This window comes from Micromys minutus, assembly GCF_963924665.1.
Source record: "Micromys minutus genome assembly, chromosome: 3".
Lineage (NCBI taxonomy): Eukaryota > Metazoa > Chordata > Mammalia > Rodentia > Muridae > Micromys > Micromys minutus.
This window is the reverse complement of record NC_137972.1, coordinates 77,910,320-77,932,773: the sequence shown is the minus strand read 5'-3', so window position 1 is coordinate 77,932,773 and position 22,454 is coordinate 77,910,320. Positions and strand designations below refer to the sequence as shown.

The 22,454-nt window shown below is 36.9% G+C and overlaps 1 protein-coding gene across 4 annotated transcripts in view; it reads right to left on the bottom strand.

Annotated features, from left to right (window-relative positions):
• Nucleotides 1–22,454, bottom strand: part of AGBL1 (AGBL carboxypeptidase 1) — an 889,014-nt gene that overhangs the window by 3,514 nt on the left and 863,046 nt on the right. The window lies entirely within an intron of this gene.

Genomic DNA, 22,454 nt, shown 5'->3' with positions numbered 1-22,454 from the left:
ACCAACTCACACTGTGGGCCTCACAGAGCTCCCCTGCATCATGATGAATAGTTTATTGGAAACAGAAATTAATCCATATTGAAATTAATAGATGGGCATGCAAGAAAACAGCATTCTGTTTTGTCTAGGCTTATACTTCTCCATTATTACCCCCCCTCTGAATCTAATTTGTCAACAACTGAAGAATGAACAGGGGCTGAGCAGCAAGAGACAAAAGAAAGAGAAGCTTCAACGGACTAAAGATGTTACTGCATATTGTGAACAGAGGGAATTTCCTCCCAAGGAGCCATATATCTCTCTCATTTGCATGAGATACCTAAAGACTTTCTAATCACTCCCTACTTAGGACTTAACCAATTAGGATTAGCAGCATGCTGGGTTGCTACTTTGTGATTTATAGAAGGCAAGCACTTCATAAATCAGGTAGTGCTGTTCATCCACCTGCTTCTCCATAAACAGTGGAAATGGGTAATCAGTGGCATGGTTACACGTTAGCTCAGGAAATGAATCAGGCCAGCGTCTCAATTGTTTATGGATGGACAGGAGCTTCCCAGTGTTCTCCGAATGCTGTGTCCCATAAACTGAAGGTCTGATGAGTCACAAATGGAGAAGAGGGGGGAGAAATACAAACCTTGTTTGCACAGTCCCATGACATTAAATGGCCATTATATTTTACAGACTGAATTGTCAGTAATAAAGTCATTGAATAAAGAAATGTAAAAGCTACCTAGCTGTAGATAAACTATTCAGCATGACTCCTGAGTATCTGAAACTCTTCTGCTATCTTCCTGGATACTGTGGTGACAGTACAGTTGAAGATCAAGGGCCTGATTTTACATCCTGGCTATGAGACATTGAAACCCTAATTTCATTAAAAAAAAAAAAAACTCAGTACATGATGTGAATTCTAGTGGAGAAGCACACAGATATGGTCTAGCAGAGAGCCTTGTGAAAGAATGTCAGTCAACAAATTTCAAGTCCATTTCTCTGCCATGGATGTTAAGAAGATAGTAAAACATAGCACAGAAGAAAAGTAAGCATTTAAACATATTGTTCTCTACTCGTGTTACTGCAAAAATTATTGCAAATGAATGGGAGCTGCTAGTAATCTCTCTAGACTGTGTGTCATTTCCAAATGTAGTACCTGGTAGTACCTCTCCATTGTCCCTAAATAGAGTATGAATTATCAATGGGTTAGTGGAAAGCACTTTTAAAAATGGTTCTTTTTAGGAGTAAACATGGTCAGTTCACTCTAAAAAGACCTGCCCTAATCGAAGAGTCTGCTCCAGGTGATCACAAACTTGTGGCCTCTCACCACAGTCTAGTTGATAAATTGTTCATATTGTGACCCTTCACATATGTCATAGAATCTCTCCAACATTGCACTCATTCAAGAAACTCCATATATTTATAACCCCTGCCCAGCCTGAACCAAGGACCAGGAACCCAGTAATGGGAGCTCTATTCCGACCCGGTAGCTTAGGGGCACAGAACAGGGCTCAGACCATCCAAAACCTGGACCAGCGGAGATCCAGGGACACAGGCCAGGTACAAGAGAAAGGCAAGAACATATCACTGACAACAAGACGGCAAGAGGAAAGCGAAAGAGCATATCCCAAGGAAACCAAGACAACCTGGCAACACCAGAACCCAGCTCTCCCATCACAGCAAACAGCAGAATGCCAAACACTCCAGAAAAAAAAGATGCAGACCTAAAATCATACCTCAAGACACTGATAGAGATCCTTAAACAAGAACGGGAGGAAAAGCAAAAAGAATCAGAAACTTCTAAAGATGAAACAAGAAAAACACTCAAAGAACTAAAAGAACTAGAGAAAAACAGAAACTAAGAGATGAAGGAATGGAAGAAGGAATTTAAAACAGATGTTGAAAAAATAAAGAAAACACTAAAAGAGATAACCCTAGAGGTAGAACACCAAAAAAAGAAATCAGGAGTCACAGATGCAAGCATTTCAAATAGACTACAAGAGATGGAAGAAAGACTTTTGGGGGCCTAAGACAACACTGAAAACAAAAACAAAACAGTCAGAGAAGATGCAAAAACCAAAAAGCTCCTAACCCAAAATGTCCAGGATATCCAGTACACAATGAGAAGACCAAACCTAAGGATAATAGGAATAGAACAGGGAGAAGAATATCAACTAAGAGGCACAGTAAATATCTTCAACAAAATCGTAGAAGAAAACTTCCCTACCCTTAAGAATGAGATGACCATGAGCATAAAAGAAGCCTTCAGAACTCCAAATAGGTTAGACCAGAAAAGAAATTCCTCCCGACACATAATAGCCAAAACACCAAGTGCCCAAAGCAAAGAAAGAATACAAAAAGAAAGCAGTAAGGGAAAAAGGTCAGGTAAAGTATAAAGGCAGACTAATCAGAATCACACCCAATTTCTCAACAGAGACTATGAAAGCTAGAAGAGCATGGTCAGACATCATGCATACTTTAAGAGAGCACAAGTGCCAGCCCAAGCTGCTATACCCATTAAAACTACCAATCACCATAGATGGAGAGATGAAGATATTTCAAGACAAATCTAAATATACACAATATCTGAAGACAAACCCAGCACTACAATGAATTAAAGGTGAAAAACCCAATACAATGAGGGGAACTACATCCTAGTAAAAACAAGAAAACACCTAAGCAAGAAAACCAAAAGAAGAGTCACAGACACAACTCAATATACAAAAGCAATAATAGCAGGAAACAGAAACCACTATTCCTTGATATCTATTAACATAAATAGACTCAACTCCCCAATAAAAAGACATAGGCTACCAGACTGGATACATAAACAAAATCCTGCATTTTACTGCATACAGGAAACTGATCTCAGAGACAAAACAGATACTATCTCACAGAAAAAGGTTGGGAAAAAAACTTCCAAGCAAACAGCTTCAAGAAGCAAGCTGGAGTGGATATTCTAATATCAATTAAAGTAAATTTCCAACCAAAAGTTATCAAAAAAGATAAGGAAGGACACTTTTTACTCATTACCGGGGAAATCTGTCAGGAGGAACTCTCAATCCTTAACATATATGCTCCAAATACAAAAGCAACCACATTCATAAAAGAAACCCTAATAAAGCTCAGAAAATTCATTTCACCCCACACAATAATAGTGGGAGACTTTAATACCCCACTCTCACCAATGGACAGATCCTGGAAACAGAAACTAAACAAGGAACTGTAAAACTAGCAGAGACTATGAACCAACTGGAATTAATAGATATCTACAGAACATATCATTCTAAAGTAAAAGAATACACCTTCTTCTCAGAACCCATGGCACCTTCTTTAAAATTGACGACATAATTGGCAAAAGAACGAGCCCCAATTGATATAAGAAGATTGAAATACTTCCATGCATCCTCTCAGATCACCATGGTCTAAGGCTGTTCTTTAACAACAACAAAGACAACAAAAATGCACATACACATGGAAACTAAACAACTTTCTATTAAACGAAAGCAGGCTCAAAGAAGATATAAATAAAGAAATTAAGGATTTTCTAGAATTTAATGAAAACAAAAACACAACATACCCAAATCTATGGGATGCAATGAAAGCAGTACTGAGAGGAAAACTCATAGCTCTGAGCACTTCCAAAAAGAAACTGAAGAGAGCATACATCAGCAACTTGACAGCACAGCTAAAAGCTCTAGAACAAAAGGAAGCAGATACACCAAAGAGGAGTAGACAGCAAGAAATAATCAGACTTAGAGAAGAAATAGACAAAATAGAAACAAAAAGAACCATCGAAAGAATCAACAAAACCAAGAGCTGATTTGAGAAAATCAACAAGATTGATAAACCCCTAGCCAGACTAACTAGAGGGCAAAGAGAGAGTATACAAATTAACAAAATCAGAAAGGAAAGTGGAGACATAACAACTGAAACTGAGGAAATTCAAGAAATCATCAGATCCTACTTCAAAAGCCTATACTTCACAAAGTTGGAAAATCTGGAGGAAATGGATGAATTCCTAGACAGATAGAAGATCCTAAAGTTAAACAAGGACCAGGTAAGCCATCTAAATAATCCCATAACACCTATAGAAATAGAAGAAGTCATCAAAAGCTTCCGATCCAAAAAAAGCCCAGGTCCAGACAGGTTCAGTACAGAATTTTATTAGACATTTATTGCGGACATAAAACAGATACTCTCCAAACTATTCCACAAGATAGAATCAGATGGAATACTTCCTAACTCATTTTTTGAGGCTACAATAACCCTCATTCCTAAAACACACAAAGACCCTACGAGAAAAGAGAACTTCAGACCAATCTCACTTAGGAAAATTGATGCAAAAATACTCAACAAAATTCTTGCAAACTGAATCCAAGAACACATCAAAATGATCATTCACTATGACCAAGTAGGCTTTATCCCTGGCATGCAGGAATGGTTTAATATAAGGAAATCCATCAATGTAATCCACCATATAAACAAACTCAAAGAATAAAACCACATGGTCATCTCACTAGATGCTGAGAAAGCATTTGAAAAATTCAATACCCCTTTATGTTAAAAGCCCTGGAAAGAACAGGAATCCAAGGTCCATACCTAAACATAATAAAATCAATATACAGCAAACCAACAGCCAACATCAAACTTAACGGTAGGAAACTTGAAGCAATCCCACTAAAATCAGGGACTCAACAAGGCTGCCCATTCTCCCCCTACCTATTCAATATAGTACTGGAAGTCCTGGCCGGAGTAATTAGACAGCAAAAGGAAATCAAATTGATACAAATCTGAAAGGAAGAAGTAAGAACATCACTCTTTGCAGATGAGATGATAGTGTACTTAATTGACCCCACAAATTCCACCAGAGAACTCCTACAGCTGATAATCAAGTTCAGCAAAGTGGCTGGATACAAAATTAACCCAAACAAATCAGTAGCCTTCTCATATTCAAAAGACAAACATGTGGAGAATAAAATTAGGGAAAAGATACCCTTCACAATAGGCACAAAAACGATGAAATACCTTGGTGTGACTCTAACTAAGCAAGTGAAGGACTTGTATGAGAAGAACTTCAAACCTCTAAAGAAGGAAATCGAGGAATATCTCAGAAAATAGAAAGGTCTCCCATGCTCATGGATTGGAAGGATCAACATTTTAAAAATGGCCATCCTACCAAAAGCAATCTAGATATTCAATGCAATCCCCATCAAACTTCCAACACAGTTCTTCATTGAGTTGGAAAGAGCAATGTGCAATTTTTTCTGGAATAACAATAGACCTAGAATAGCGAAATCCATCCTCAACAACAAGAAAACATCTGCAGGAATCACTATCCCTGACCTCAAGCTATATTACAAGGCAATTGTGCTGAAAACTGCATGGTACTGGTACAGAAATAGCCATGTGGATCAATGGAATAGAATAGAAGATCCAGAAATTAGCCCTCATGTATATGGTCACCGGATTTTGACAAAGGAGCTGTAAACATTCAATGGAAAAAGGACAGCCTATTCAACAAATGGTGTTGGTCCAACTGGCACTCAACATGCAAAAGAATGAAAATAGACCCTTTCTTATCTCCTTGTACAAAGCTCAATTTAAATGGATCAAAGATCTCCACATTAAACCAGGAACACTGAAAGAATTAGATGAGAAAGTAGGAAAAACCTTAGAACACATAGGCACAGAAGAAAATTTCCTGAAAAGAACACCAATGGCTCAAGCTCTAAGGTCAAAGATTAACAAATGGGACTTAATGAGATTGCAAAGTTTTTGTAAGTCTAAGGACATTGTCAAGAAAAGAAAACAGCAGCCAACAAAATGGGAAAAGATCTTTACCAACTTTACATCAGATAGAGGCCTAATATCCAAGGTATACAAAGAACTCAAAAGCTAGACACCAGAGAATCAAACAACCCTATTAAAAATGGGGTACAGAGCTAAACAAAACGTTTTCAGTTGAGGAACACCGAATGGCTGAGAAATATCTAAGGAAGTGCTCCACATTCTTAGCCATCAGGGAAATGCAAATCAAAACAACCCTGAGATTCTACCTCACACCAGTCAGCTTGGCCAAGACCCAAAACTCAGATGACAGCAGATGCTGTCAAGGTTGTAGAGAAAGAGGAACACTTCTCCACTATTGGTGGGGTTGTAAACTGATACAACCACTCTGGAAATCAGTCTGGCAATTCCTCAGAAAAGTGGACATAGTACTATCTGAAGATCCAGCTATTCCACTTCTGGGCATATACCCCAGAGACACTCCAATATACAACAAAGATACATGCACCACAATATTCATAGCAGCTCTATTTATAATAGACAGAAGCTGGAAAGAACCCAGATGTCCTTCAGTAGATGAATGGATACAAAAATTGTGGTACATTTACACAATGGAGTACTACTCAGCTATCAGAAACAATGACTTAACCAAATTCTTAAGAAAATGGTTGCATCTAGAGAATATCATCCTGAGTGAGATAACCCAGTCACAAAAGAACAGACATAATATGCAGTCACTGATAGTGGGATGCTAACCCCAGAGGCTCGTACTGCCCCAGAAACAACTCACAGACTGTTTGAAGTTTAAGAAAAAAAACCAAAACAAAACAAAACCAACCAACCAAACAAACAAAAGACATTATGCTCAATCCTTACACACCAAGAAAAAGTTGACTAATTTCCGGGTTACATCTTGTTTTACATGTACTTTTTGCTCATTGTAACTAGTAAGACCTTAATGCAGTGTATAAAACTTTAAAAAAAAAAAAAAGAAAAAGAAAAAGAAAAAAAAAAGCCAAGCACTGACATAAATGTATTAGTATACGTTTATGCAAAAATGTTTAAATTTTTTTCCTTTTATCTTTGTTTTGTAAAATAAAGTTAAAAAAAAGAAATGTAAGTAAATAAAATAACCAATAATAAGGAAAGTATATTACCAACAATATACTTTAGCACTTGTAACATATTGGAAAAATTAAATGCAAAGCAACGAGAAGAAATAGATAATTAAGGTAAAGACAAGAATTAAGAAAACTGAACATATGAAAGAAATGAGATAATAATGACTATTTGAAAAATAACTAAACATTAATGAAGAAGAATGTATCAGAAATAAACCATGTTCCAACAATGCATGTTTTCAGGGATCTACATGATGATAAATAACTTTATAAAACCAGGTGGGTTGAGACATTCTCTTGTAAACAAGGGGAGGAGTAATGGGATAATGACCTGTGGGAAGGCAGACCAGGATAGGGACTGACCAACTGGACTATAAACAAAAGTAATTAAAAAGTAATAACAAGAACAAAATTTATACATATGTGAACTTAGTATCCAAGAAATAATACAAACCAGTCCCTCAAAAATGAAAAATGAAAACAAAAAAACAAAACAAAAAACTACAGGTTACTTATATGGAATGGATCATTTCAATGTCTCTAGAACTATTCAAAACCTTAAATTCATAGTCCCAAATGTCTTGATAAAGGGATGTGTAGGCCCAGATATTCTCACTAGAAAAGTATGTAACATAATTTAAAAAAATAATGACAATTCTATACAATGGCTTCTAGAAAATCAGAGAGAATACTCTATTAATTTTATTAGTCTTGTATTACAATGATGCCCAAACTAGGCACTGTAAACAGAAAGGCAATTGCAAAACATTATCACTTATAAATAAAAATATGTTATTCTTTAAAAAAATTTAGTAAGTTGGATTCAGTATTATGCAGGATAATTATAAACCCTAACCACATGAAGTTAAATCTTTGTGGTAATACCTGGTTTAATTCTAAAAATCAGTAACTGTAATCCACTCTATTAATAGAATACTGTGTAAGAATTAAAATATCACATACACCTATTCAAAAACAATTGATAAAATCCTATCTCCATTAGTGATAAAAAGTACACAATTAAAAATACCAAGATTTCTTCCTACTGGCCAAGAATAACTATAAAGTAACTGTTACTGCTGGGCACAGTGGCTAAAGTTGAACTGATATTTCTGTTAAGATTAGGAAGAATAAAAGAATAGCATTTCATCCTTTTATTCTACTGGAAGTCTTGGTGAGGAATGTAGGAGAAGAATAAAAATATATGCATAGGTAAATCAGAAAAATATACTGTCTTTTGAGAAATTGTCTAAATTAATTAAAACCCCCAAACCTCCTACAACCATGAGGCATGCCTATGGACATGCCAAACTCAACTGCATTTTCACACAGTAACAAATCACCATCATAGTTATAATATATTATATGATGGTATTAATATGGTATTAGATAATATGATGGCTAAACAAATATGAAGCACTTGTGTGTTAATCTAACAGAGTTAGATACATATTAGTGTTACCTGCCCTAAAAACAGGCATAGGAAGCTGATGACAGAATGAAAAGACATTTTCAAAACCGGACAAGCAGAAATGGCTTCAAGAACTCAGTGCAGTAAAGAATAAAAATTGCAATTACTATATAGTTTACATGTAAAGGAAACTGAACATGAAAGAGCTATGAGTTTTAAAACAAGAACAAAGTGGGAATGGTCACGACATCCTTTTTTTTTTCAATCAGTGTTTTACGATAGGAAGTCATATATATGGGTAGCACTGGTCTCAGAATGTATTTAAGGAGACTTGAATTCATATTCTTTCAACATGCCTCCACCCCATCTTCCAGAGTTCTAGGATCGTAGATATAAGCCATCCTGCCAGGATTATGTGGTGCTAGAGAACAGAAGTGAAGTGTTGGGTATTTTCTGCAGGTGCTCTACCAAGTGAGTTATAACCCCAGATTCCCATTCCATTTCAAGACAGATCTGCTGAATGTGCTCAAGCCAGTTCAGGCTCGGAAGAGTGTCAGACAAGACCAATAGAGGGCAGAGAACACAGATGGAGATGAACATGAATAAAGCCAATTGATTGCAATTTTTCAAAAATGTAAGTTAGTGAATAGACAAAAATTGCTTGTTTTGAAGCAACTGAATGCCTCTCAACAAAATGTAAATATAATCTTTCATAAACTTTATGTTTTATACAAATTTAATTCAGAATTAATTTTAGGTTCAAATGTAAAATCCAATGCTGCAAAGTTTCCCGAGCATAAATACCTAGAAACAGGAAAGGAGATGAGTCTAGACAAAGGATTCTTAGAGATGATGTAAATTATGCTTTGTAAGAGAAAAATAACTGATAGACTGGACTTCATCAAATATAAAATTTTATTGTGCAAGAGCTCATTAAGAAGATAAAAAATACAATCTAATTACTCTGCAAAATTATTTTCAGAACACACACGTGATAAAGAAGTCACATTTAGAATTTGTAAAGGGCTCTCAAAATGATTATAAAAGTGTATTTATGAAATATGTAGATGGCACGAAGAAGATATATATGTATGTCATAAGATATTCATCAATAGCTTTAATTAATAAATGACTATGATGAAATGAAAATAAAGACTATTAAAAGAAAAATTTAAAATAGCCTCAATATGAAATAACAAGGAGAATGTATAGAAGACTCCTAGAATACTGCTCATAGGAATGTACAGTTATTCTTGAAAATGATTAAGTTTTCTTAAACACTGAAAGCACATTCTATATGAAGACAAATGTGCACTTGTGGGCATTCAATCACTTTAAGGAAGTAGTTATATTTATACAAGTTGCTTTTGGCAATCTTAGTGAGTTTTGTTTTATTTTTTATAACTAAAATTCCTTTAATTCCTTTGTAATTTATGAAAAGGAGAGAAGGCTTTCTTTGTTTCCCTTTTTCCTTTGGGTTGTTTGTGTGTGTGTGTGTGTGTGTGTGTGTGTGTGTGTGTGTGTGTGTGTGTGTTGTTTTTTGTTATTCCTCAACAAATTTGTTTTCTGTTGTTTCTTAGTTAAGGTTTCTATTGCTGTAACAATCCACCAGGACCAAAACCAATTTGGGGAAGAAAGGTCTCAAATGCTTTATATTTCCACACCATATTCCATTAATAAAGGAAGCCAGGAAAGGCACTCACAGAGGGCAGGAGACTGAAGGCAGGAGCTGATGCAGAGGCCATGGAGGGATGCTGCTTACTGGCTTGCTCAACACACTTGTTCAGTCGGCTTTCTTATAGAACTCAGAACCAGCAGTCCAGGGCTGGAACCACCCGTAATGACACCACCCACATTGGTGTCAGAGGGCTCACTGGGTGTTTTCAATGTTCTAAAGTTTATAGAGGATGTATAGAAGTAGATAAAGTTTATACTACTCTCCAGAAATTATCCTCAAAAAGAAAGAAAGAAAGAAAGAAAGAAAGAAAGAAAGAAAGAAAGAAAGAAAGAAAGAAAGAAAGAAAGAAAGAAAGAGCTATGAAGACTTTGGGGGAAACATCACATAACTTTTCTCCTTTTTATTATTTTTCTCACAAAATTATCAGCTGCAGATGAGTGTTGTGAGAATTAAGATATTTTACTTCAGGTTTCCTTTCATAGCAGCCTTAGCACCTTAATAGTCCCCATTCTGTTTGCACCAATTGGCACAGCAGACTCTTTGGGAAGCCCTCCCATCACCCCTCAGCACATAGTACTAGTGCATTTATTTCTATTGTCTCATTTCTGGTCTTTCTCCAGAACATTTTGGACCGTATCAAGCCTAAAGGTTATTAAAGTCATTGACAGTCCTCTGTGATACCTGGTGAAGGAGGAGAGCAAATTGGAAGATGATGTAGCTTGTTATTCACAAATGTTGGGTTGTGTCAGTACCTCATGCATTTGAAAATATTCTATGTTCTTTCAGCCTCCACAGGAATAGAATCAAAAGAAAATCTAAAATTCAAAAAATATTCAATATCTGCTGAAAAACACCTCAATTCTGTATGCAGATTTTCAAACCAATCTTGGTAATTTGGGGATGGCTAAGTGCTACCGCCTGCTGAAGGTTCTTTCACTGTTTCAGAATGTTAGGATGACTTCTTGCAGTCAGTCAGCTCAGCAGAAAAAGCCAAATTTTATTTGAAATTATTCCTTTCAATACCACCTTCACACTCTTTATTAGTGGATTCCATTTAAATAACTAATAATAGTAGCACAAATCATCACTAGTAGCAGCTAAATGCTGAACAGTTGCTAAATTGCACATAATACCAAGTACTGGACTGAGTTAGTCAATGAACTTACCCAAAAGTTTCCAGCTCAGTTTCCTAATTCTCCCTGTAACTAGTGTTTCCTGAAGATACTAAATATACGGAGTTTCAATTCTCTCACGTATAAGAAAAGGTGGGTTGCATATAACCTATGAATATATTTCCATATACTTTAAATCACCTCATAATTACTTGTAATTAATATCACAGAAATGATATGTAAATGGTCGTTGCACTATGTTTTACAGAGAATAATGACAAGGGAAAAACTGGTATGTGCTTAACACCTATGCAATATAATGCACTTTTACACAGATTTTGGTTGAAAGCAGGATTACCAGTTTTATTTACCATGAAGTAATATGTTAAGGATTAGGTAAGGCAATGTCAATGTGTTGTTTGAAGTTTTTAAACTGGTAGAGACAACAGTTACATCTGTTTCCAGCTTGGCCTTTTCACACTAAGATTCTATCAAAATTAACATGTTAACATCACTCATATTACATTGTGATGTAGTTCCTACCATTGAACAGTAGATTACTGAGGTCAGAAAAAACAGAAAGCCTTTGATGTAGGCTTTTATCCTGAGCAAAAATCATTATTTACCCAAGTGTGGATTCTCTCCTTACTTTGCAAAGAAGGGTGCAGGTCTCTACCCATTAGCTGCCAATAGCATTCCTGACTTTTCTACTCTTAATTACAACCCCAAATAACATCCAGTGTTGCCAAATGTTCTGTGTCTGAGTAGCATACTTTTTGATGACAATCTTTAATTAAAAAGTGCTAAAATGTGAGAACGCTTGTCAGTAGGGGTGTGACAAATAGAAGAATATTTTTGGAAGGATTTTGTGTGATATAAAGGTAGAATGATTAAAGACAATCTTGATTAAATATTGCATTTTGAGAGGAAAGAAAATACCTAGTAACAAAATTCTGACCCCCAAAAGATAAAGGGAAACATCAATCATGCTGAAGGGACAATCAGTGAAATTGTCAATTTCCTACAATTAAACTGGGCATTTAATTCAATCAAAATACCAATGGCCACCACCATATGTAATAGAATAATTATGAGCCATCACAGCAATCAAATAAAATTCAACCTCAAGAGTCACTTGTCAAGGCAACAATAGTAATTTTCCCTGAGTATTCAATTTAATAAAAATTGTCAAATAAAACCAGGGTAGTTAGTGCTGATAAGACAGTTTAGTACATAAAGGTTTTCGCGTTCTGTGTGACAATCCCAGCCAGATGCCTAGGACCACAGGTATGGAAGTGTTGACTCACACAAATTATCCATTGACATTTACTTGTGACCTTCACACACAAAAAATAAATAAATTTCATAACTGTTTTTTAAAACACAAAATATTTAAATGTAGAAGAATCATAACTATTATTTTGAATGCCATGATCATGTTATTTCAAAAAAACATTTGAAAACAAAAGATGACTTAGAAAACTACACAATATGTGGGTCTCTCTCTCTCTCTCTCTCTCTCTCTCTCTCTCTGATATATATATATATATATATATATATCTGAACACAGGATCACAAAAGTTGGAGAGCTTTTCTAGATCATCACCTGCTGCTGAACTTGGGAGAGTAGGTTCTGTACCTAACCTGGGCAATATATTAGACCTAGCCTAGGTGGCTTTGTTGCAGGTAAGCTAGCCAGAGGGCATGAGAGCTGGTGAGCTGACTCTGACTCATGCTTGTGGTGGCACTGGATAAGCTAGCTGGAAAAACTGCTGTAGAGCTTACCCTACATGGTGGGTCTGAACAGCATGGATGTCACCCAGATCGAGGGCTTTGAGTTGGTTCATCACAACATCTATCCCTCCAATGAACTGCTGGAGTTTGGAAAGGGCTGGTCATACAGATCCAAAGCTGCAGGATCTCCATTACACACAGCAATAACAGGATAGCTTAGGGAAGTCCCAGTGAGGATCTAGTATTAATACTGTGGCTGAAGCCAGAGGCCTCAAGTCAGACCAATGACTCACTGCAATAAACATTTACAAGCAAAGTTATGTGGGAGAAAGGGCACACTGTGGATACACTGTGACACAATACAGATTCCACAGTGAGATCTCTTTCAGCTTTTCAGAGAGGTTATAAGGAGAGGATAGGTGCAAAGGGAGACAAGGATGAGTCCATGTCCCATTGCTGTGAAGAGGTACCATGACCACAGTGACTTTTAAAAATAAAAACATTTCATTGGTTTGGCTTATATTTGAGAGGTTTAGTCCATTACTGCCATGGTTAGAAGCATGGTGGCCCACTGGCAGACATGATGCTGTAGAAGGAACTTGAGAGATCCACAGGCAGCAGAAAGGAAAAGAAACCAAACCCCACCACCAGTGACACACTTCACCCAACAAAGCCATACGTACTCCAAGAAGGCAATGCCTCATAATTCCATTCACTAAGCATTCAAATATATGAGCCCATGGGGGTCACTGCTATTCAAACTACCACAGTAGCATATTGTTAGGGTCAACCAGTAGAATTTTATTTGAAATTTAGGCTCCTTATGTAGAATGCAGGGACTAAAGGGAGTAACAAGCAAACTTATAAAGCTGTGATTTACTGCTGTATCACGGGGTATATGATGAGATGGAAGAAAAGCTTTTGCCTCAGAAACAAGTAAATCAAAAAGTGGATATTAGCCAAAAGGGGGGCGGGGCTCAGAATACCCATGATATAACTCATAGACCAGATGAAACCCAAGAAAAAGAAAGACCAAAGTGTGGATGTTTCAGTCCTACTCAGAAGAGGGAAGAAAATAATAATCATGGAAAATAGAGAGAGGGATCAAGGAGGGAGAGAAGAGAGAGGGCAAGAGGGGCAGGAAGATGAATAGAGATATGCAGCAGTGTAGAGAATAGGAGACACTAGGGGTGTAAGAGGCTCTCAGGACCCAATGGAGATGACATTAGCTGATTGCCCAACAGTGGGGATATGGAACCTTAGGAAACCACCTCCAGTATATAGATAGACATGACCCCCAGTTGAAAGATGGAGCCACTGACCATCTCATAAACTTTGATCCAGAATTGTTCTTGTCTAGGGGAAATACAAGTACAAAACATGGAGCAGAGACTTAAGGAAAGGCCAGCCAGAGACCACTCTTAAACTTAGGATCTATCCCATGCCCAGGCACCAAACCCTGATACTATTGCTGATTCCATGTTGTGATTGCAGACAGGAATGACTAACTTCTGAGATGCTCTACCAGTACCTGACTGAGACAAATGCAGATACTTACAGCCAAACATCGGCCTGAGCCTGGGAAGCTGTCTGGAAGAGTTAGGGGAAAGTGAAATGGTTTGCAGCCACTTAGGAAGAACAACAGAATCAACTAACTGGATTCCTGAGGGATCCCAGGGAATAATCCACCAACCAAAGAACATACTTGGGCTGGTACATGGCTCATATTACATATGCATTAGAGGATTGTTTTTCTGGCTTCAATGGGAGGGGATGTGCTTGGTACTGTGGAGATTTGATACTCCAGAAAAGGGTGATGCTAGAGGGGTGGGATGGATGTGGTGGGAGAGCACACTCTTAAAGACAAAGGGGAGGGGTTATGGTGTGGGTTGCTAGTGGAGAAAGGGCCTGAAAGGGGGACACTATTTGTAATATAAATAAATAAAATAATATAAATAAATAAATTTAAAAAGCAAATGAAGAAAATACAATTAGAATTTAAATACTGTGTGTAAATTTTAGACATGGAAGTGAAAGTTAGTGAAGGAAAAGATACCGATAAAAGATGAAAACATGATATACAGAAAAACATGAGTGTTGCGAATCAAAAGGGCACATTGTTGGAAGGCACATAAAGAGCCTGATTCTGATTCTACATTTACCAGTCCTCTCAGCTATGCAACTCTGAGCCTTCTTTCTGCCCACCAGTCTGCCTGGATCTGAGAGAGATGTTTGTGAAAAGTTAATGCCAGGTGGAAACAGAAAGGATGTTCGCATGAAAACGTAGAAGTATGGCTTTAAACATGAAGAGTGAAACTTGATTTAATGTAAAACCACAAAGGCAGACAGGAAGACCTGACGAAATTACTCTGTGACAATCACATTGGTTTACACAACAAAACTCACACAGGCTACAACTCCTCAAATACAAAATCTTGCTTATTTGTATTAACTTCTTTGTTTTTCTATTACCAGGGAGTTGCAGGTAGAACCAAGGAAGAACTTGAGAATGTCCAGGTCACCAGAAGTAATCAAATTCCATTTTCAGAAATGGGATGGCATAGTTAGAAAAAGTTTGATGAGTATGTTTCTGGAGTTACAACAAAGAAAATGTAGAAAGGGAAAGGGAACAGAGGAAATTAAAAGAGGAGGAATGGAGTGGAAGAGGGGGACAGGGGACTGGAAAGAAGACAGAAAGAAAGGCTAAAGTGAGGAGCTATTCCCATCAACTGTGAAGAGTAGCTGTTCATATCCTGATAACACCTTATCCACTTTAAAATTTTTCCTACAAAGTAAAATCATTCCAATCTACAAAAAATACAATATGCACATTTCTGGCAGCCCTTCTAGTTTTTCTCATGTGAGCCACAACAGTTGCAAGTTACCATATTTTGATATTTTCTTGGGAACATCAGCAAGATTGTCCTTCTTGTCACCCACAGGCTCAAACCTTTACTTTAACTGATCTCTGAAAAGTCTCTCATCAATTCGTCTGATGGCTGCCAGTGGTGGTACGGGAGCTAAGCATGCTGATCTTTTGCTCCTTGCAACGGTGTGAGCATTGCTGTCCTTGTGTGCTGGGCCAGGGCAGTGAGAAGTAACAATGGGCATTTGGCTTCATCTACCTCATTAACTATTTGCTCATTCTAAATAATTCTCCATCCTTAGTCTCTCCGTGATGTAAGTATATCATACCAGATACAAAACACAGTCCTGATGTCCAGAGAGAGACTGGAAAGGCAACATTTCTTTAGAGCTAAAAGCAGAGAACAGCATTTAAACAGAAGCTACCAGCATTGGTATGGGTATATCCTGTACTCTATCTTTTGGGAGCTTTAAAATCTGCTTCTATAGCACAAAATGAAAGTGGGAAACCAGGGTTACAGCATCTTCAGCAATATCTGAGTGCTAGCTATCTTCTGTCTCCTTTCTCTTTCCCTCTTCCTTTTCAAAAATTAAAAATTCAAAAAGAAAGTGTTAAATATGATTGAGAATACATAAAAGGAAACAATATGATGCAGAAATCAAAATGTAGTTCCACAGAGAGAGCACATTTTAACACCCAGATTTAGAAGTTACATAGAAACAGCACCTCCAAATGACTCTCATGACTTCATTATTCAACTGATTGTTTTGATGTCTTCTAGGCACACACCCAAAAGTTACTTTAGTTCATGATGAGGAGTCTTGTGACACAGAAGAAAAGTATAAATTAATAACAAGACGGGAACTTGGAACCAGTCACTCAACATAGGGTTTGAATTTTGGCTATAAGCACAAAGTGTAGAATATGAATTTACCTTCTGTGAGCATCATTGGATTTAATCTATAAGATGGCAATCATATGTCCCTTCATAAATTGAAAATCCAGAGGCAAATGTCATAGAACAAGACCTCACAGTCAATTTGAAGGTAAAATAGCCCAATCAGCTTGTACATTTGAACAGTTGGTCTCCAGCTGATTGTGCTGTTTGTGAAATCTCTGTACATTTAGGACAGGGGTACTCTACCTTACTAATGCTACAACACGTCTGCACATACAAGTCATCATGTTGAGGTGACCACAAACCATAAAATAATTGTGTTGTCACTTCATAGCTACAATTTGCAACTGTTAGGAACCTCAATGTAAATATCTGATATGCAGGATATCTGATATGTGACCCACAGCTTGAGAACAGCTGCTTTTGGAGGTAGACTTCACTCTAAAAAGTGGTTCAGTGGGAGTAGGTTCTGTAACCTTAATGACCATGCTACAATCTCCCTCTGCCCCATGTATGGATGTAATGCAACCATCAATTACAAGACAGCAAACGTCCTTTCTCTGGACTTGTATTCCCTGTTGAGATACAATAGAGTTCTCTGGAACTGTAAGCCAACATACATGATAAGCTGTTTTTATTAGGGTATTTAATCAGAGAAACTCAAAGGTAACCAAGGCAGTTGTTGCTCTTTCCCTCCTTTCCTCTTCATTACAATTGGAAAAATAAGCACAGAAATAATCTTATCCTGGTAAGTACAACATCAACCTATAGATGCAGCTTTACAGAGTCTCAAAGCAAAGTCACTAAGAACTCTATCACTTGCAATCCTTCCAAGCCAGGCGGTAGCAATTTGCAACTTTATGATGTGATAAATAGAATTTCTTTGTTTGGATTTTTCATTTGCATATTTATTGAGATATGACGATCTTAATTAGTTCTGCTTTTTGTTCTGTTTGTTTTCTTGGTTGGTGAAAGACAGTTTTCTATGGTGCAAAATAATTCTGCATGCTAACAGGGTGAACAAAACTCAGCCTGTGGCATTCCTTCATGTTGATGCTGCATAAAACACAGCTTGGTGGATTCCTTTTTGCACTTATTTTCTCTTCAAATGCAAAGGTAATGCTCAACCTTGGGTGTCTGCCAGGCCTTTCGAGGCAACCACCTACAGAGAGGCAGGAGTGGAACACTTTTAAAATTCCAGACACTCTTATTTATCCAGTGTGATCTCCCCAGCTGCCTATCACCCAACTCCCTTCTGAAAATGCTGAACCTCCATTGCTTCTTACTAATGAAATGCAACTCTGGCTGCCTCTCGCTTTGTGCAAGACAACAAAGGTCATCTCTGATCGCCACCTGAGAGTCCCCGGGTCAGGGGAGGTTTGAGACAGCTTGTCTGCGTCATGTCATGCCACCCCCTTGCTTATCCCCGCCTTTTCTCGGGATAAGAATTACAGGAATGCTGTACCTCCTCCAACAGGCACTAGCAGCTTACTTGACAGTCTCCCCCCCATAAGCTTGTTACCATCATCACCCCGTATAATTAGCACGGTTCCCCAGGGCTTTGTATTTATCAGGTTCTTCACACCATCACCAAGTCTGCCACTGATTCAACACTTTGTAGAGAAAGGACATAATGTATCATTTCCTTGTTTTTTTTTTTAAGTTAACTAAGTGAATGAGGTACTTCCCATGCACAGAAGAAAGCTTTAGGCAAGCTTAGAAAAGGATGAGGAGCAAGCATAGCTACTCACCTACTATGCCGCTTGCATTTCGTTCACTGAAAATATTAGCAAACAGTTCTGAGAGCAGATGCCACTGTTCTTAAACCAGAATAAAGAAAGACCTTAAAGGTTTAGATTTTTTTTCAACATCTTGAAGCTACAAATGAAGTAGAAGATGTATGAAAATCACATAGGTCGAAGTACTGCTATAGCCTGTGTTCAATCAATGGATATATACATATATATGTATATATATATATGTATGCATAGTTTACCTCGCTGCAGGAAAAGCTATGATGAGACCATCAATCAGGCAAAACAGAATTCAGGAACTTTGTCATGTGATGGAAAGATCTTGTATGAACCAACTATCGGTCTCACATGGAATGAATGTCATGAAAATAATTGTCATTCTTCTTACTGCACAACTGTTGCACAAAAGGTCTTAGGAAGTATGATCCAAATTACTCATCAGAAGACAGAAGAGAACAGAAGAGGATTGATTAATGAGAAATGTATGAGAGTAAGACTGGATGAGAGAGAGTCTGAGGTGGAGACAGAGACAGACAGAGAAACAGAGAGAGACAGAGATAAAGAGACAGAGAAGAGGCTTGCGAGATGTTTAAAAAGAACTGTTCAAACTTGTTTCTCAGCAAGAATATTTTCTATTTTCAAAATGGAAGAGTTCAATGGCCTGAAGAAAAAGATAGATAGGAGCCGGGATTCTTACTGTACATGTCAGTCAATACGTCAATATGTAGAAAATGTAGAGAGAAATATTTTTTAAGTTTTTTATTTTACTTTTCATTTTTTTATTTTTGAAATTATCTCATTTCTCTATTCTCTCTCTCTCTATTCCCCCTTCTTTCCCTTCCTTACTTTTTTTCAAATACATAGTCGTTGCTTTAAACATTAAACTGAGTCTGGTTTATCTCTTTATCTGCCTATGTTCACACTCTACGTGCATTGCTTAATATAGAGCCATGAACACAGACTGTCACTCCGTCCCCATGACTGCCCCATCACCTAATTCCCTTCCCAAGCGGTTCACTCAGCCTGCCCTACTGCCCTGTCTCAGGTGGAATTACTACCCATACATCTTTCAGTCCTTCCCCTAATTCTGCCATTGGGGTCCCCATGCTCAGTCCAATGGTGAGCTGCAAGCATCCACACCTGTATCAATAAGATACCTCTCAGGAGACATCCATATCAGGCTCCTGTAAGCAAGCACTTCTTTGTACAAACAATATTGAGAGGTTTTCGTGGCTGCATATGGGATGAATCCCCAGGAAGGGAGTCTCTAGATGGCCTTTCCTTCAGTTTCTGCTCAACTCTTTGTCCACGTCATTCCGAATTAATTTTTTTGAGGTGGCCTCATCCCTCAACCAGGGGCAGTGCCTAACCTCTAGCTATAGTCTATATAGGTTCTCTCTCCCCTTTGTTGGGTATTTCAGCTAATATCATACCTGTTGGGTCCTGGGACTTTCCTTGCTTTCCTGGTATCTGGGACTTTCTAAATATTTTATTGCTTACAAATTATATAATAGTAACATAAAACATTACTAACATATTGTGATTGATGATATACTGTATTATATCTTTAATTTGGATATATGTGATTGGTGTACATTGGTTGTGTTCTAGTTCTTGTACATGTTTAACTGCAGAAAACACAAATATTTCATACTTCAATAACAATTTTCTACACATTAAAGACAAAGAATTTGACTTTACAACAATATGTATGTCAAAAAAAGAGGAACTGATACTTGAAAATTTGACATTTTAAATTGCTCACCTCCTCAAGGCATGTAGAAGACAACAAGTTTACAATTAAATAAAAATTTTCCTTCTCTACAAGGTAAAATAGAGTTTCTACTTCATATTTCACACGCACAAACACACACACACACATACACACAAACACAGAAACACACACACACACACATACACACAATGACAGCAACATGCACTCTCAAACAATAAACAATATAATATTCATGATTCTACATGTTGCGGTGCACATACACTGGAACAATATACATGAAAACCTATAAATACAATACAAAATGTAAAAAGAAAGAATAATGTATCAAGGCATGTATGTACTGTATGAATATACAATGTTTTGAAAATGTAGACCTGTAGGGTAGGCTAAGTAAACAGGAGAAAACAAGAATAATAATCACAAAGAGAATGTTGATCCTAATAAAAATAATTTATAATATGCTAATGAGTTCACCAACAAAAACAATGAAAAATCAACTGGAAAACAAATATTGAGAGACATATTGCCATTATCAAGATAATGGAAGTATTTCAAGAAGAAATCTATGTGCAAATGACTTATTTCAAGATTGATACCCAAAGTATATTAGGAATTGTATATGTAAGCACTGTTTCTTGAAGAACAAGGGATAAACAGTTTCATCATTTATGAATGAAAGATACTTTTTCCAAATAAATTATTAAAACAAAATCTTTCCTGAGTGATATTTTTAAGCCTTCAAGGAATTTGGATAGTTTTTGTTTACCCAGTTTCATCACACACACACACACATACACACACACACACACACACACACACACACACACACACAAAATGCCTTTGGAGGGCTCAGTGCACACCAAGAGTCTAGGCAATTTTGGGTCATGTATCTAAAAATATCAATATAATACATTATTTCAAGGAAATTCTTCTACTACACTATGTCTGTTCTATTATTCAGAGTGATAGATCAGAGATTAACCACAATGATCAATCACTTCTCCAGAGGGGACTGCCTCAGTCACAGTACTCATAGGGTGGCTCATGACATTCTCAACACTAGTTCTGCAACCTCCTCTCCCATGGAGTTCACAGATGTATCAAAATATCCATAGACATAAAATACAATAAAGCAATTATTTGTGACAAGAGGGTTGAAAAATTATAAATAAGGAGATAATATTGGTGATAAATTAGATTCCTACTATATAGTACAGGACTCTGTTTATTTCCCAAAAAAGCACAGCATTGTCACTAAAATCAGAGAAATCATTTAACTAATTACAGGGAAAAAAACATAGAGCTGGTTAACTTCTATATCATGAAGTAGAATGAAATGATTTACCAACAATTGGTCATTATTTCTATGTTGTGGAATATCAAAGAAACTCAGGACAAATGGCTAACTTATTTAACATATCAGAAGCAGATCCTGGCTGCTAGTATCTGTAATCAAATTCTGGCTCTGTGATGACCTTGTATTGTTTAAGCAGAGATAGGGCTTTTGGCGAAAGACAATGTCTCATGCTAGAAATGAAGAATAATGATGACATTATTACTATTATAGTTACTGTGAGAAAAGACAACTATTCCCAAGGCCTGATTTGTACTGTTCTCACTGGTTTTTTTTTTTTTTTTTGTGAAATGTTTTCAAATACATTCTATAGATAATTGTGAGTGATTTCTAAAACACTATAGCATCATTGAATGCATCTGAGATATGTTGCCACTTCATATATTTCTTGCAGCAGTGGTTGGAAAAAAAGGACATGGGACAGTCAGTCTGTGGATATGTCCAGTTGAACCACAGTCCTGCAGAATTCATTATCTCTAGACAATGAACAAGGGAGCATTTTTCTGTCTGAAAAGAAATCAGAGCATCTGGGAAGAAGTACACATTGGCTTAAACTTCTTTGATGTGTGTTTAATTTGAAGTCTATCCTTCTATCCTAAGTGGCTTTGCTACTCAATTTTATATTAGAAGAATTTTCCTTTTTAATACACTTTAAAACCACAAAGAAATAAACTTAGTCATGGGATATAAACAAAACAATATTTCAGGGAGGATTATGTAAGAAGAATGGTCAGGAATAGTTTATCAGGATAAAGAAAACAAATTATAAAAGTGTAGAAACTAGACATGAGTTCTAATTCCAGAAAAAGTGAGACTATAATTAATGTGTATATTTATTCACTGACTCTGAATTTTATTGGCAGGTCCCCTTCGGTACCAGACTGTAGTTACTTACTATGGAAACTTGGTATTATAACTTTTTTATTTTTTCATTTTTTGCCCCATATAAACACCATCTACTGCTCTCAGCCAATGAATCTCAGCACTGCCCTGCATTTTTTTTCTTATAAATT